Source organism: Planococcus citri, chromosome 5 (genome assembly GCF_950023065.1).
Source record: "Planococcus citri chromosome 5, ihPlaCitr1.1, whole genome shotgun sequence".
Classification (NCBI taxonomy): Eukaryota; Metazoa; Arthropoda; class Insecta; order Hemiptera; family Pseudococcidae; genus Planococcus; species Planococcus citri.
This window is the reverse complement of record NC_088681.1, coordinates 7,133,312-7,149,283: the sequence shown is the minus strand read 5'-3', so window position 1 is coordinate 7,149,283 and position 15,972 is coordinate 7,133,312. Positions and strand designations below refer to the sequence as shown.

At 36.0% G+C, this 15,972-nt stretch overlaps 1 protein-coding gene across 4 annotated transcripts in view; it reads left to right on the top strand.

The window, feature by feature from the left end:
- Nucleotides 1-15,972, top strand: part of hth (homothorax) — a 329,596-nt gene that overhangs the window by 259,161 nt on the left and 54,463 nt on the right. The window lies entirely within an intron of this gene.

The window sequence follows — 15,972 nt, the reverse complement described above, 5'->3', positions numbered from 1 at the left end:
TTTTATGAGAAAAAGAATTTTTTGGAAAATGAATTCCAAGTTTTTTGAAGTTTTTCCCCCTTTTTTTTAACACGGAGCTCCAAAATTGCATTAAACCAAAAATTCTACGGGGAAAAAAGGATTAAATTGAAATTTTGCATTTTGTAAATTTTTGTTGGATTCTTTTGCATTTTTTGAAAATCTGAAACTTCCAAAAATTGGCTTGAAGCTCCAGAACAGCTTGAAATCACCTTCAACATACTCAGCATGTTAAAATTAGGATTTAAAGTGAACCTCGGTGAGGTTTTAAATTTACCTCGTTTTTGAGTCAAATTTAAGAATCAAAAATTCACCAAAAATCTGAAAATCCACTTCAACTGACCTTGAGGCTTCCCCCCTCACAATCCTATCAATTTTTGTAAGATGTAACCCCCTTTCTCCTCTCTTTCCACGAAATTCTGGACAAAACTGTCGAATGAATACCAAAAAACTGCCCAACAAGAGTAGATAAAATTAATGATTTTCTTAGATTTTCTAACCCAATACTCAACTTTGATCCGGGCTTTAAAAAGAGAAAAAAGTCATCAATTCTGAACAATTTTTCATTCGAAAACCTATAGATTACCCCCCTCCCCCTCTCTCTTGAAACAAAATTTCGATTTCGAGTACTCAAAATGCTTTAATTTATGCATCGCTCATCCAACCTGAAAAAATTCAATTTCCAATTTTTCAATATTTTCAAGCACATATGTGAGGGCGCATACGGAAAGGGACCTACCGACCAAAAAAAAAAAAAAAAAGTTCTCTGAAATTGTTGTAGGAACCCTGAGTTCCTACAACAATTTCAGAGAACTTTTTTTTTTTTTTTTTTTGGTCGGTAGGTCCCTTTCCGTATGCGCCCTCACATATTTGATTTGACATTATCAATTTGGAAATTATGGACTGATTTTTCACGACGTTTACAAATTGTTTCCCTCCTCCCTCGATAACTTTCTAATGTTTTTCTTCTCAAGATCATTACATATTTTCCGCAGAAAAAAATTCAAAGCTTCGAAAAACACCGAATTTCTACTTTTTTTGAGCACTATCAAGAGGGGAAGGGGGAGGGGAAGAAAAATTCGAGCTGGATTATTTCAGAGATTGAAAAAATCCATTCTTGAAAGGACTAAGTATGTTTTGTGAAGCTGGCATGGCAGTTTCTTGACTTCTTCGTGTCAAGATGTTATTTTTGTCAAGTTACTGGAAGCCTCAGTACAGCTCTAAACCATCTCCAATCTGCTCATGCTGTCGAAATTAGACCATTTGGTAAATTTCAACTTTCCATACTAAAATTTTATGGGAATTTCTACATTCAAAAATCTGCTGGAGGCTCTAGGAGTGCTCAAAACGGTTCGAAACCGTCTCCAATCGATTTACAGGGACGAATATAGACTGTGTGCCAAATTTCGGTTTCCGTGATCAATTTGCTGAAATTTCGAATTTTTCACTTTGTGTTTTTTTAGGAGTCCATACTTACTAAAATTTTATAGAAATTTTGACCTTCAAAAATCTGCTGGAGGCTCCAGAATTATTCAAAATGGTTCGAAACTGTCTTCAATCGATTTATGAGATCAAAAATAAGGTACATTGTCCCAATTTCAGTTTCCTAGATCAATTTGCTGAAATTTCAAATTTTTCACATTTTGAGCCACTGTTGGGAGGGGGGGTGAGGGGAGAGAGAGGGGTGTTCGAATTTTGAAAATTCGCCAAAAATCTAAAAATGAAATTTTGGCTGGTGATGTATTTTTTGTTCAGTTGTAAAATTTTCCTATTTCAACAGGTTTTCATAAGTTGCAAAAAAGAAAAGGAAGGGTTCATAAATTTTCAAAAATGTCTCCAAAATCAAAAACAAATTGAATTTTGGCCTCTGAAATTTTGAAAAACTGGCCGAATTTTCAAAGATGAGTATCATTCTCTCGATGTGACACCCTTCTGCGCAATTAGAAAATTAATTAACGAATCATCGTTCAAATACTCAGATAACAAGAATTGCTCCTCATCCTGCATATCGTGTTCTGGTTTTTTATTCGCCAATGGCACTTTATATACCCTACATAGAAAAGGACAGAGGACGACAACTGTGTACATATAAATCATTATGCACGTTTAAAAGCCGCATTCTAAACATGCGCTAAAACACGATAAGCTATGTAGCTGTTTATGTGCTACAAAATATACATAGTCTGTTGGCTGATGGCTGGTTTTGTCAGAGTGTACGTATGTGTGTGTATATAAATGATGAAACGTATTACGAAACTCGAAATATAAAACAAATATTTGAGTTGGGGCGCGTCTGTATCTTATAGATTATGAAAAATGGCGCTAGACGGATTAGTATGCGCAGACATACGTAGAATTAATAAATGTGTATCGCGTACACTGCCACACAGTACACATAAAAAGCTCACACGTATCGGAAAACAGACCCTCGAAGAGGAGGGGGCGGGGGGGCTGGCGGAAGAAAAGCTCGCGCGGTCGCGGTCGCCACCGCCAATGCCACTTTTCAGCAACGATGAGCATGAGCCTCTCTAACGCGATAAAAATGTTCGCATGTTAAAACAATCAAAACGAGCATTTTTTTTATACGATCGTAAAACGAAATCGTTTTCAACGTCGTCGTGATTTCCCCGTTGTTCAATTAAATTATGATGAATACCCACACACACTACTGTGTGTGCGAATCGTAAGAAGAAAAAGTATGGTATTTTTTTCGCCATTTCCACCATTATATGTACTCGTATTCATACTGCAGTGCACATGCTATAGGAGAAAAACTACCATATACACACACAGAGTGAAATTGAAGCCGTAAATCATACAGCTTCTGAATACGTTAACATTTTCAAGAAGAAGAAGAAGAAAAAAACTGAACAGATACACCTCGACAGGGAAGGGTAATACATAATAACGCACACGTCGAGCATCATTTATACATATATGTGGCGAGCTAGAAAAAGTATGGCAGGAAGGGGGAAAAGATCACTTCTTTAGCTATTTCTTTTTCGTTATATATTTTTTTTTACTTTACTTTACTCTTTCGCTGAAATATACATATATATCGGCGAAATAGGAAGCAACTGGATATAGAAGAAGAGGTAGCAGCATCACTGTGTGTGCGCCTTTAGATTGGAGAAAAGCGAGCGTAGATTTCCCAGATGCATGCAACAACTTGCAATTTCCGTAGCAACCAATAACGCGGCAACGGAAAAGCTCTACCGGGACCCATACGGATCCATTTTCCGACCGGTAGAAAATAGCCTCCTCTCAAGGGTTATATAATAGTCAAAAACCATCTCTTCTGTGCAGCCAACTCGTTCGCTCCATTTGTAAACTATTTTCACATGCTGTATTCGACTCTCCACCTTATAAAACTTACGCGAATGCTCGATGCACTGCGAAAATACACTGCTGCGAGCCGATTTTGGGTGAGGGAGGGGGAGGGGCACAGGGGTTACCAAAATCACGCAAAATACCCCCTACGAGTTATACGCGTATGGTATCGCGTTCGGCAGCATCTACCAGTAGCAATTTGTTGGTTGGGAAAATTAATTAAAAATTACAACGTCGTAAAATACCTATACCTACCTACTACTATACGCTCTGTAAACGATCGTCTCTCGTTCTCTCTTTCTGGTGCATGGTGGATACCATCGTATATATTAATTAACGAAAAATATATATAAAAAAAAGAACACGACGTGAAAATTAGTCGTCGATATTTAAAATGCTGCGATGGTGGAAGTCGGCACTCGGCAGGCTCGTAAAATTAAATAATTGCGTTAAACTGTTAACAAAATACACTCGTACAACCGATAAACTAGTCGCTAACCTGTTTCCCAACCTACTATAATCCGTATAATGATACCGCACTGATGCTGTTGTTTTTACATCACTTTGATTTTGATATCTCTTTGCCTTCCTTATAAATTCTCGGATCGAACGAGGCTTTTTTATTGATTTATTTATGTATTTATTCGCCAGCTTGTTGATCTTTCTGTCTCACTCATTCGATAGTAAAATGTGTTTTTGGATTGGGGAATAGTTGAATAATTTTTTTTCCACTGAGTTACTCGTATCTGTATAAGTTTCATCGAGTTGTGGTGATTGATTTAAATAGGGAGGCCTAATCTTGAAAGAATAAGATGCTGGATTTGCAGATTGGAGCTGTGTTACTTCTGACATACTTAATTTATCTACTCGTATTTTGCATTCAGGCGATAATAATATTACAGTTTTCAATAAGTATAGTCAACTGCAGGGTTAGTGTAGGCCCTACATACTCATATGGAATTTGAAAATTGGTGGCTAAAGATTCAATTTCTATAAAATTTACAAGCCTCGGTACCAGTTGAACTTTTAAATCACTCAACCAGAGGCTGAAGGAATGAAAAACTCAAATAAACCAAATACTTGTGTGCCACATTAGAGGGCTTGTGCCAGATTGAAGGCTTTAAGAATGAACCTCATAATCAAAAATCAACCACGATCAAAAATCGATTTGTCAAATTTTTAAAAAATCGCTTCATTTGCAATTTTTGATCCCATGTCTTCAAACACGTTCGACGTACAGAATTAGAAAATCCATCGTGATCGAAAATCGATTACTTTGCGATTTTCGATTCAATTAGATCGAATTAGGTTGAGCTAGAAAATCAATTTTTAGCATTTTAAGTGGACTTTGGGATTAAAAATCGATCACGATCAGAAATCGATTAATCGAATTCCAAAAATCGATTCATTTTCGATTTTCGATTCAATGAGGTCGAATTACATTGAGCTGGAAAAATCAATTTTTAGCGTTTTAAAGTGGACTTCACGATTGAAACTCGATCATGATCGAAAATCGATTAATCGAATTCCAAAAAATCGATCAATTTGCGATTTTCGATTCAATGAGATCGAATTAGGTTAAGTTGAAAAATCAATTTTTAGAATTTCAAAATTTAAGTTAACTTTGAGATTAAAATAATACATCACCATCAAAAATTCATCATGATCGAAAATCGATTAATCGAATTCGAAAAATCAATTTATTTGCGATTTTCGCTCAACGTGATCGAATTTAGTTGAGCTGAAATATCAATTTTTAGCCTTCAAAATAGATGGATTTTGATTAAAAATTGATCGCGATCAAAAATCGAATAATCGAATTCCAAAAATCGATTTATTCTTAATTCTCGATTCAATGCGATCGAATTAGATTGATCTAGAAAAATCAATTTTTTGCATTTCAAATGGACTTGACGATTGAAAATCGATCATGATCGAAAATCGATACATCGAATTCCAAAAATCGATTTATTTGCGATTTTCGATTCAATGAGATCGAATTAGGTTAAGCTGAAAATTCAATTTTTAGCATTTTAAAATTTAAATAGACCTCGAGATTGAAAATCCATCATGATCATGAATCGATTAATCAAATGCGAAAAATCGATTTATTTGCGATTTTCGATTCAACGTGATCAAATTTAGTTGAGATTAAAAATCAATTTATATCCTTCAAGATGGACCTTGTGATTAAAAATCGATCACGGTCAAAAATCGATTAATCGAATTCCAAAAATCGATTTATTCTCGATTTTCGATTCAATGAGGTCGAATTAGATAGAAAGTGAGGATTAATTTTTAGCCTGTAAAATGGACCTTGTGATTGAAAATCGATCACGATCAAAAATCGATTAATCGAATTCCAAAAAATCGATCCAATTTGCGATTTTCGATTCAATAAGGTCGAATTAGGTTGAGCTGTAAAATCAATTTTCAGCTTCCAAAAGAGACCTCGCGTGATTAAAAACACGATCATGATCGAAAATCGATTGATCGAATTCCAAAACATCAATATATTTGTAATTTTTTATCTCATTATGATCGGCATGTTCGAAATGAAGTATCACTTTTAGCCTCAAAAACAGACTTCAATCGATCATGATCGAAAATCCGATCAATCGAATCCCAAAAACTCTTGAACATTTTAAAAATGAGAAAATTAATTTCAACTTCAAAAATATACTGATGATGTGAAAATTGATCAATCGAATCTTAAAAAATCGATCATTCTTATTTGGTAAACATTGAAAAAATCTGTGTTAATGTTTCAAAATTGTTTTTTTTTTTTGATTTTCATTCTTTTCAAATTTGTATCTATTCGTTTTTATTTCAAAAATACTGATCAGAAGTGCATTTTTTTTTCTTCAAAAATCAGTCTTTCCAAACAGTTGATACGAGTATTTGATTCTCGATTTCGTTCACTCTTCATGATGATCGATCTTTTCACAGATGATCTGGAGGTCTGTGAGACTTCGCGCCAATTTGGAGGTCTGAGGAATTATTTTCATCATCTTCACATCGTTTCCTATTTTTCAAAATATAACACCCCAGCATCTTGATCTCGACACATCCTTCAAATTATAATCGAATAGAAAAGATGAAATAAAATTTCCCATTCAACTCGGCAATCTTTTAAAAAACACCTCAACACCGCAAAAAAGTCTACCAAGAAAAAAAAAGCTGTAAAAGAAAAAGCACCAGCAATATCAATCCTATTTCATATACAAGTATTTTCCACTATACTCTTTACAACAACAACAACAACAACAAGTACCTACACCAACCAAATGTGTATAGAAAAGTGTTGTAAAAAGCTGCGGAAAAATAAGGGGTTAGAGCAACGCCCGTTTACACAGTCTGTTTGATTATTGTTTTACCCAAACTGGATGGATTTTAGTGTCGGCTAGATGGGAGTTTTATGTTTTACAATATCTTTGGAAAAACGGCTCCGAAAAGACAATCACGATATCCGGGATTGCTTGGGTTGGAATGGCAAGAAGAAAACCCCCCTTTCGAGAATCGAGATTGTTTTCGTATTGTTCGTTGCCTTTTTTTTCCTTCCTTCAGTTGTTTCTTTAGTGTGGTTTTTATAGCGCTATAGAAAGCTCTCTCTCTCTATGTGTATAAGTTGTTGAAATTTAAATGTAAACACGGATGTGCCTTTGAGTATTAGGTATACTAAAACAATACGCTGCGCCGTGTTTTATCGCGTGGCGAATAAAAAAACACAGAAAAACAAGAAAGGGTTTTAATTTTTAGATGCAAATTATAGGTTGTTGGTAGTCGTTTCTACCCTTATATCGCCCTTAGCCTCGTCACTTTTACTTTTCATCGATAAACGTAGGCTATGGGTAAGATGAATTTATGAATATGTCAGATTTTTATGGATCAAGACAGCAGGGGAGGCACTGAGGCAGTCTTTAGGCTTGGAAGCGTGTGAAATGCTCCCAAATATTGGTAAGATTTCGCACGCTGCGTGAGATCTTGCTCTTAGATAGAGGTTAAATTTGGTAAATTTATTCGAAATCCTATTACCGGAGTAATGCGGATGAAAAGCCAAACCCGAGTAATACTCACAAGCGTCTTGTGAAGTAAATAAGGTTATATTGATTTTCCGCTTTCTCGTACACAGCACATAATACATATACATACAAGGTTTGGCAAAAATGGTAAATGTTGCGAATATACATATACGACGATGGTGAAACGATGTGCGTATTAGTCGATGCCTATATACCATACAATGTTCGTATTTGCCTGCCTTTGGATTCGGCTCGAGCTCGAGCTTTTTTCTTCCTCTCATTTTTCTTCTTCCGCTGCCTCGAAGCTTGTTCTTCTTAATGCAATCTCGACGAGATGCCGGGAATGGCAAATATAGCGTGCGAATCGCTAAGAATCGTGAAAATAGCGTATTTACTGGAAAATGTACCGTACGTCGCCCTGTTGTTGTTTAGCCGATTTCAGATTTCATTTTCCGCGGCTTTAAATCTCAGCGGGCCATGTTGTGTCACATTGATGTTCAGCCAAGCAAGATATCGGACTATGATGCGCCAGCATCGTCGTCCTCTCTCTCACCGTCTTATATAATGTAGTATGTTCTCCTCTATTGCTCGTATATGTGGTGTCTCGTACTCCCCGGGGACTCAATCTGTGTATAGTGTGTTGGCTTCTAGGCCAGGCATAGTTTTTCTTTTATTTTCCTCTAATACGATGATGGTATTTTTACCCCTCTATGTGATTGCGTGGAATAGCTCACACACACATACACTACCAGTATAGGTACATATTCTCATATTGCAAACAAGTAAGTACTACGGATCTGGCACAGGACACTGTAGAATTACACATTTATGGTCACCTTGTCCTTCTATCCAGAGTATTCACTTCCGTTGTTGGTTTAATTTCCATTACTCCAAAGGTCGAATATTCTGGCTTATATGACGGTAGGTTTTCAATCTGGCCAGGAATACCTTGGTCGTCTGCTGCGTGAAGGCAATCCTACGGGAGTCGTATAGAAAACATCTGAGTCTAGCTGAGGAAATCTTAGATGGTTAGTCTTGCAGGCAACAACACAGTTATCCTTTGCATATTACATGCGAGACCATCTCCGGGGAATCGTTTCTCGGCTTTTCTTATCTCGTTGTCGGCAACATTACAGCAGAAGCGGGCATTGTTATCTAGCCAACGATGTTTTCCTGCCCTATATGCACACTCAATACGTACGATCATTTTGAGCACCGCACACATACCATATAAGAGTATATAGATGTACATAGTGGCGCGATAATGCGTTCATTTTTTTCTATTATGTGGGTTTAAAAGAGTAAAGCACACACTGGGGAGGGTAAAGAGTTGAGGAGTTGCGAAGAGAAAAGAAAATCTGTGTAGGGGTATCCTTAACTTGACGGTGCAGCTTTGAGACGAATGAATGAAAGTTGAATTTTTGGCTAGAAATGTAAAAGTGAAAGGATCAGAATTCGAGCTTGGATGAATCGAGTTTCATTTTTCGGATGCTGGACTGATTAGACCTGCGTAATTACCAGTAATATACCCAAATTACAGGCGATTCATTTACCATACTTAATCATTAGCAAATTACCGCAATGAACATTAATTTACCAAAATTACCATAATTACTGTCAATTTACCAAAGTTACTGTAATTACCGGTAATTTACCATTATTACTAGTAAAACACCAAAATTACCAGTAATTTACCAGAATTACCTTAATTACCGTAATTACCAGTAAATTACCTAAATTACCTAAATTACCGTAATTACCAGTAATTTACCAAAATTACCGTAATTACCAGTTATTTACCCAAATTACCATAATTACCAGTAATTTACCAGAATTACCGTAATTACCAGAATTACCGTAATCACCAAAATTACCGTAATTACCAAAATTACCGTAATTACCAGAATTACCGTAATTACCAGAATTACCGTAATTACCAGAATTACCGTAATTACCAGTGATTCACCCAAATTATTGTAATTACCAGTAATTTACCAGAATTACCGTAATTACCAGTAATTTACCGTAATTACCGTAATTACCAGTAATTTACCAAAATTTTTAGGTTTTTAAAATGTTAACTGTAATTACACAGTGAATTATGATAATTGTGTACAGTTGAAATGGGGTACCCACAAAATTACAGCACTCTAGGCAAATTTACTGAAATTTTGATTTTTTTTCGCATGTTTGGCTCACATTTGAAAAAAAAAAAAATTCTAAAAATTCACTTGAGCATCTCAAACTTCAACTTATTTTTATTTTTTCCAGTTTAGCTTGGTTCAGTTCAAAAATATTTCTGGCAATTGAAACACCTCTCTTATGGTAAAATGTCACGCTTTTTCAAAAAAATTGAATCAAGCCAAAAAAAGTACTTCATCGATACATGTATATTTCTCCTTTTCCCCCCTCCTCCACCGTCCACGTACCAATTCACACCTCGTTCGAATGGTCGTCACTCCAATCTCATGTACAGTAGAACCATCACCTCTCCACGTAGGTAACTTTTTCGATCATCCTATACCAGTTTAACGCCAACCCGTTGTTTTACTCACGGAAAGCCATTAAATTAACGACCTTCTGATTGGCTTCGCGATAAAAATGGTACATTACGATTGGAGCAGCACGACGACACCATTCAACTATTCTACGATCATCCTCACACAGTGTGTAATGCGTATACTTTGGTCAAGTCGTCCAGGCAGTTTCGACTCTGCAGTAATTCGTCACAGATTAAAAATCTCTATGTACGTCGTCACAAAGCTCACTTCAGCTCTTCGTAGTCGCATTTACCGTACTCTCTTAGGTTTTTTTTTTATCTTTGTAATTACTATCTACCGCGCTCGATGTTGGTATTTTTTTTTTCGCCGACTTATGGAAAGAAGAAATCGACCACAAGGCAGCAGGAGGGTGTGTGAGGGGGTGAGGAGGGAGGGAAACAAGCGGAGTAGCGTTACAAGCGATATATAAAAATACCGGTATCTGTTTTTATCGACATTTTATACGTAGGTTTTTGCGTGCCAGAAAGTAATCCACTGGCGGTTAACGCGCGCTTTTCGTAGTCACTTATACCCCGAAAAAGAAATAGTATTAAATTACCTCTAAAATTACAATTAAACGTCCACCCTGCGCTGCTACCTCATCTTCGAGTCGATCTAGATATCGCACTCTCCTACAGGATGGGATCGGATATACTCGTACAACAAATACTCGAACACTATTTCGCGATCAAGAAGAACTGATTATACCTACAATTTTCTCTTTAGGTGCTCGGGAAGTACAACAGCCATTATGCTAATAAACCCGAAGAATGAATTTGTTTGTGTTGTTGTTGGTGGTTTTTTTCGTCTTCTCAGGCCCGCATCTTATTGATAGGTAGGTAGTCTAATATCTGGGTCATTTTGGAATCTATAATCTACAACCAACCATCATGGTCACACATTTCAACACCTGTGATTGAAAATCTACACCGAACATCAAAACATCGTCAAGTTTTAATTAGTCGAATACCGATTCGAATATTTTACGTTATTTTTTTTCTCTTAGCGAAATTTGTATTCCTTGTCTCGATTTTATCGATTAATGGACAGCACGAGATGATTATTTTAATTACCAGCGAGGAACATTTAATACAGACAGCATTTTTTTTTCTTTTAATACTTCCAAACAGTGTAGATTTTTATCGTAGCGTGATCGAAATTCGAACCCATATAAGGGTGTCGTCTTCGCTTGTAAGCTTATAGATACCTGGCTTTCTGCCGACTCGAGATTAGTTTTTTTCCACATGTTTTGATCGAGTTGTCACTTTGAAGATACTCGAATCACGCCTAATTAAGATGTCTTTTTTTTTTTTGGTGCGTTAGCTCGAATATTGAATTCTTAGATATCTGTTCGACAGGTAATGGGAATTTATGATGTAGAACACTTTGAATTCCGATGATGAAAGGATTAACTATAAAGAGACGAGAGTAGAAGATTTTGAAATTATTGACAAATGAGGCGAACAAAAAACATGTTCTTTGATAAGATGAGGTATCCCAAGTGGCAGCTAAATTTTCCTATTGGATGAAGCTCGATCGAAAGGGCATAAAAAAGTACAACGTATATAACAGGCCAAAATTTCAGCTGCTGGAATATATTTTTTCGATTTTTGGTGAATTTTTGAAAATCAAAGGGCCAAAAATGGGGGGAAAATCAAAATTTTACTAAATTGGCCTAGAAAGCTGCATGAAATTAGGAATGTGCTCCGTTTTCGAACCCCCCCCCCCCCCGCACCTCAAATCGATCGTGAATCGTTTTGAAGCTGTTTTAAACCGTTTTGAGCTCTTCTGGAGCTTCCAACAGATTTTTGAAAGTTGAAGTTTCCATAAAGTTTTACCCAATGAAGTCAAAAAACTAAAATTCACTTCATATTTCACCTTTATTATACGTTCTGAAGTTGATTTGGACGATTTTTTTGTCACGTTTCGAAAGTCCAGAATTTTCGAAATGTGCCTGGAGCCTCCAGAACGCCTTGAAACAGTCTCACAATTGACTCAACATGACGAAATTAGACTAGAAAGTAAATTTTAACTTTGCAACTGTGACTAGGTATCAAATATTTTCTAAAAGTTTCAAAATTGCTCAAAATGGTTCGAAACTGTTCTCAATCGATTTGGAGGTTTTAAAAAAATGGCAAATCCTAAATTTCAGCTTTCCTGAAATTTTGATTTTTTTTTACTTTCTGTGCTAAAAATTGATTTTCAAAAATTATCAAAAATTTTGTGAAGGCTCCAAAGTTCCAAGCAGCTTTTAATTTGGTTTTTTTGGTGGGAGGGGGGAGGGTACATGCCAAATTTCAGCTTCCTAGATTTATTTGCTGAAATTTTGATTTTTTTTTACTTTCTGTGAGTCAAATTTGATTTTCAAAAATTATCAAAAAGTTGATGAAGGCTCCAAAACTACTCAACAGTTCGAAACGGTTTTCAATCGATTTATATGGGGGGGGGGGCGAGAAAAATTAAAATAATAGTACAAGCCAAATTCCTCCAGCTTCTAGGTCAATTTGGTAAAATTTTGATAATTTTTCTTATTTTGGATCCAAATTTAATTTTAAAAATTCGACGAAATCCAAATTGTTTTGCAATTTTATCAATTTTTTGCATTTCATCCCTTTCTTCCTCTCCACACAAAATTTCTCAATGAAACAAAGTTAATGCAGGGACAATTCAGTCAGTTTTTGGAGAGGGGAGGGGAGGTATTTTTAGTCAATAGTGTTCAACTCGTTTATGTCACGTGAAAACTTGATTTTTCTTATTTGCCCAACACAATAATTAGGTTTTCCCTATTTTTTTAATTTTTTTTTTTGAGTTATTGGTTCTGTTTTTTTTTTTTTTTTTTTTTAGAAAACTAAATAGGTAATAGAACAATAATTAGATCTACAAAAGTGTATTTCCGATTTCTTTTTATAACGAAAAATATTTTGCCTTTTGATGAATTTTTGATCCAACCACAAAATTTTACCCAATGAAGTTGGAAAGCTAAAATTTACTTTGGACTCTAATTTCAACTCAGCAATTCACCAAAATTGCCCTCTCTGACTCCTCCCACAAGACCAGAATCTGCAAAAAACTCACAAAAGCACTCGAACTCCCTAAAACTACTCATCTGACACTTGAAAAACAAGCAAACAAATATTTAGCCACCTCACACGACTCTTTTGGAGCTTTTTCAAACGTACTTTCCTAGGTAATCCTTTAGGTTAAACAACGCGACTAAGCACACAGAGAAAGAAAAATGTTTACTGCAGCAAAAACACCACCACCACCACCAACAACAACAACAACAACGAAGCGAGGAAAAGAGAACAAAAATTGTGAGAAAAACTATCTAAGGCAGGTTACAATCAACTTAATACTGATTTAAGACGATCGAACGAGCAAGAGGAGCAAGATGAGCAGCGAACCTGGATGTGCAAACCCTGAATGCTTCGGTGTGGAGTGGTGTGTGTAGTATACGGGTTTCCCAAAACCAAGAATTCGTTATGGTTTGCATCTACAACGATGGTTGATAACGTCAAAATGACAGAGTACATAGGCTTATCTCTATTCTCCACGCTGACTTTACAACGTTGCTGGTACGCTCGTAGTTTCACCCTTCTTCGCAAACACAAACGCAAACTCAAAATACACACAAATACACTTTTTCAGGCCACATAGTCTGCTCTGTGTGCTGTTAGTGCAGCGATGCTGAGGAAAAACCTATCGTCGCTTTTTTTTTAAAAAAATCGCAGAGTTGAGCGAAACTATTTCAAGGGAACGATATCGAGTTACCCATAAAACACCTTCTATATTATCACGATTAGATGCTTCGTGTGCATCGTTGTTGTTGTTGTTGTTGTGAAAAATACCTGCGAGCAAATATACCTACGTACCTCCTCACACAGAGATACAGGTGGAGTTGGCAGAAGAGGGGGAAGGGGGGTGAAAAAAATTAATAATATTCTTCGCCCCTCGCGAGTATAGGTATATTTTTTATTCGACATTTCGATATTAAATATACTCGTACTCTGCGGAATGTGAATGTGATGTGTGCGATACCCAAAATTATGCTAAACTGTTTCCATGTTCGACCCAGATCGCTTCGAGCTTCGATAATAAAAAAAAAAAAAAACTCGAACGAAGGGTTCCCAGGACGTGGACGCGAAGCCTATAATTTTTATATAACCTTTCAGACCCCGTAGTAGTAAATCTCTTCAGTCTGCATATACACCTTGGTGTTCTTCACTTCTCAACTCGAATCCGTCCTTATTTTACATGAAAATCATCCTCACGATGAGCTTAATTTCATTATATATCGTGTCGCGAATCAAAAAATAATTCAGTTATCCTATGCGAAGCCTGAAGCCACCAGTATGATTGCGTGTCATCATCATCATCATCATCGCCATATCGTTGGTTCATTTACCTACTCCAGCAACTACGAGTACTCGTATAATGGATAATGGAGTAAATTCTCAAGCCAGTTTTGTGAAGACGTTGTTGTGGGTGAACTTGACATAAGCTATGTGTAAATTGTCAGCGTCAAGGTCAATGTTCAATGTTGACAAAAGACAAGTTGAGGTTTTGTTTTGATGGAAGATGGACGCAGTCGTCACCAAAGACTAATGACTTCTTGTATTCGCCTCATCGGTGATGTCATCTGCGAGTTGGTGGTATTGTGTTATGTTGGTACTAGAGAGCTCGATGCTTGGAATTGGAATTCCACGTCGGGTGATTCAATGAGCCGGTGACTGATGAGTTGGAATTTTTTTTTCCTCCGAGTGTATTTAAATTAGACGTATACGAGGAGAGAAAAGGTTAACAACGTACCTACAGCACAATACGATGATGCGGTTGCAGGTACATACTATTTTGTAAATGAGCACTCGTGTGCGTTAGTGCTCTATGTAGGTATACTTTTCTAAGGGAAGTGATTCATGATTGGTGATGGCAATGACCGGATACATGAGGATTCCAGAAAAATCGCAGCCAGATCATTGGAAAAGCTTTCAAACTTATAATTCCATTTCTGAATTCAGATCCAGATGAGACACTCAAAACATAGATTTTTATAAAGGAACCAATTTCTGTAATTCGGCTTTTTAAGCAGCTAAGAAAAAACCCATGCTTTTTGGATGTGTTGACAAAAAAATCGAGTTTTTTTGGAGGGGGGATTTTGGCAAAAAGTTGAGGCTTTTTGGCAATTTAGGCACAAAACAGGATTTTTGTAGCGTTTCTGTCGAAAAAAGATTTTTTTTAGGGCAAAAAACAAAACTCATTTTGGAATTTTTTGGAGAAACAGGACTTTTCAAACAGCTAAGAAAAAAATCAATGCTTTTGGGTGTTTAGACGAAAAAAAACAACAGATTTTTGAGGGAGGGGGGGGAGTTTTGGTAAAAATTGAAGCCTTTTGTCAATTTAGGAAAAAAAACAGCAGATTTTTATTTGGGAATTTTTTTGGGAAAAACAGGACTTTTCAAACAGCTAAGAAAAAAATCGATGCTTTTTGGATAGGTATTTTAACAAAAAGAAAAAAATCTGCATTTTTTGGAGAATTTTGGCAACAATGGAATCATTTTGCCAATTGAAAAAAAAAACATGAATTCTGTATTGCGTTTCTGTCGAAAAAAAATCCTTTTTGGCAAAGAAAAAAAACAACAGAACTTTCGTCTAATCGAATCTAATCAAACAGATCTTGAATGAAAGTGATCAAACCACTCCAAAAAGCTATGATTAAATTTTATCAAACAGACGATTGATGGATTCGATATAAAAAAAAGCTCTGATTTCATCAAGTCAGATCTGAGCAAACAGAGATTTTAAATTGATCAGATTAAACAAACCAATTGAATTATTGATCTGTTCGAACAAATCTCGAATTGATGAAATAAACAGACTTCGAATTGATATAATTAAAAAGATCTTGAATTGGTCTGATCAAACAGATTTTGAATTGATTTGATCGAACAAATAAATCTTGAATTGGTCTGATCAAACAGATTTTGAATTGATCTGATCGAACTAATGTCAAATTAGTCAGATCAAACTGATCTCGAATTGATCTGATTGATCAAAATCTTGAA